At 33.9% G+C, this 2,500-nt stretch overlaps 1 protein-coding gene across 6 annotated transcripts in view; it reads right to left on the reverse strand.

Moving 5' to 3' along the window:
• Positions 1-611, reverse strand: part of LOC115219542 (protocadherin alpha-6-like) — a 178,559-nt gene extending 177,948 nt beyond the window's left edge. For 3 of the 6 annotated variants that reach the window (XR_005001991.1, XM_036509254.1, XM_036509253.1), the window contains exon 1: positions 367-611. The gene's annotated coding sequence lies outside the window, so the exon portion shown is untranslated. The remainder of the gene's footprint in view (positions 1-366) is intronic. The other 3 variants (XM_036509255.1, XM_029789743.2, XM_036509256.1) reach the window with 1 other exon arrangement.
• Between the last annotated feature and the right edge of the window lie 1,889 nt (positions 612-2,500).

Consider the following 2,500-nt stretch of genomic DNA (forward strand, 5'->3'; position numbering starts at 1 on the left):
GCTAAGTTGAATCTATTTAAGGCTACAATATTGACTAGCAACAGACTCAGTAACTCTGGTAGATATTTCTTCATAATTGTTATACATTATTTGGATAATTGGTAAACTTATAAACATATTTAAAAGATGTTTAAAAACACTTGTCTTTCTTCAGGAAAAATTTATACATTTTCTAGTTAAGTGTTCTTTTTGAAAATAAGAGAGCCAAACATATTACTAAATAAATCTTAGTCATACTTACTAATTTAAACTAGTAACAATTCCACTTATTGTGTAGCTCTTGTGTTTTTTTCTTCTTTACAAGTCCTATAGAAGTGACTAAAAAAAAAACAAAATAAATTCAGAAATAGCAGACAGTAAACTCACCGTTGCTGTTAAATCTTTCTCAGTGTAACAGCGTTGACTGAGATGTGTATCCTGCTGTAGAGTTGTACAGTCACTGCTGCTGATGAATGCAAGCTGTATTATGTATCTTGGTCTGTGTTGTTGTGTGAATATGAGAGAGTGAGAGAGAAAGAGAGTGAATGAATGAGTGAGAAAGTGAGAAATCAAGAGGGAGCTGTATAGAAAGGAAGAGAGAGGGGTCTGCTGTCTTATCAAGAATGCTATATCTGTTATAGCCAATGACAGACTGTTTATGGTTCCCATAGAAGAAGAAAAATGGAAACTCTGCCTAGGATTCTTATAGTGTGTACAAGTAAACCTAACGAAGGCCTGAATCACTCACAGTTCCATTAACTTACTCACCTATAATTATGTTATAGATTTATAAAAATCTCTAATTTAGTCCCGATAAAAAGTCCACTAATTATGGAGTAAAATGTCTCTTCTTATAATTAGAGGTAAACGACATTTAGAAAGTAGCTTTTGATGCAAAAATCAAAGATATGGCTATAGGAATCAGTTTAATTGAAGTAACATATTGTTATTTATTCTATATTTTAAAAAAAAGTCTAGTCTTTGAGAAGTGGAAGTGGAGGTATTAAAATGAGCTTCAGTTTTACAATGGTTTTTCCAAATTATCTATGGCAGTGGTCTTGGGAGACAGAAGCTGATTTAATCTGAATCTAAGTTAGGGAATATAATTCTATGGTACCTCTTATTTCTTCATTTAATGTGTTTGCCTGTAATTTGTGTGCCATATATATATATATATATATATAATATATATATATATATCATGATGTATTATTCTTATCTATCTGTCTGTATGCATGCATGTATGTATGTATGTATGTATGTATGCATGTATGTATGTATGTATGTATGTTTGTATGTATGTAGGTATGTATGTATGTATGTATGTATGTACGTACGTATGTATGTATGTATGTATGTATGTATGTATGTATGTATGCATGTATGCATGTATGTATAAGGCTTCTTTAAATTGAAATCCTTTCTCATGACTTCAACGTTTCACAATGCTGCGATCATCAAGTGATGTTGGCAGGCTGTGTAATTTGAGTCACAAGAAAGGGATACATATTAACTGAACTGTTCTCCACAACTTGCATTGAGCACACTTTCCTTTATTTGTTAACACAAGGCAACATTTAACTAGCATATACACAGCTGTTATATATATATGCGTGTGTCTGTGTGTGTTATACATATTTATTTAGCATATAAATATCTATGTAACATACATACATGCACAAATATATATATATATTGGCGTTAGGAAGGGCATCCAGCTGTAGAAACACTGCCAGATCAGACTGGAGCCTGGTGCAGCCTTCTAGCTTCCCAGATCCCCGGTCGAACCGTCCAACCCATGCTAGCATGGAGAACGGACGCTAAATGATGATGATGATATATATACATATATATATATACATATATATATATACATATATATATATATATGAATATGTATAAACGTGTGTTTGTGTTGATCAGTTTTATTAGACCAAATGTAATGAAGACCCAATTTTCAATGTCATTGAACTTTGAGGTTCATTCACCATTTATTCCTAGAATTAGTGTTTTTTTTGATAAATTGTACTAACACATTGTATAGTGACTGACTCTGACTGATCCCCATTCTAAACCCGTTCGCGTGCCAAGAATTTTTTGTTTCCTTCTATATGCCATCACCTCCAACAGCACCCACTCTTATGCAGATGACACAACTCTATCTTCCTGCCTTACCGTTTGCACCAAGCATCATCCATATGCCAGGCCTACAAAGAGTATGCCATTCAAGAGATACTTTGATCTGAAAGCTGCTGATCCAAGGAAGGGGTACTAGTAGCTATTCTACTGGGTACCTCCGTAAAACCTCAGAGTCCCTTGAATTTTGAGATTTCTCCACATTCTGAGGCCAAATACACCTTTGTGCCACCTTGTCTAATTTCTCTTGGAGGCCCTTTCCAAATGTACTGAAGATACTTCATGTAAAATCTGTACAGACTCCATGAGTAGAACCTTCAATAATATTTATTCTCCAGTGGGGTAATGCTAGTTTTGCTTCTTTCAACAGCAGAAAGACATTATC

This window comes from Octopus sinensis, linkage group LG14, assembly GCF_006345805.1.
Source record: "Octopus sinensis linkage group LG14, ASM634580v1, whole genome shotgun sequence".
Lineage (NCBI taxonomy): Eukaryota > Metazoa > Mollusca > Cephalopoda > Octopoda > Octopodidae > Octopus > Octopus sinensis.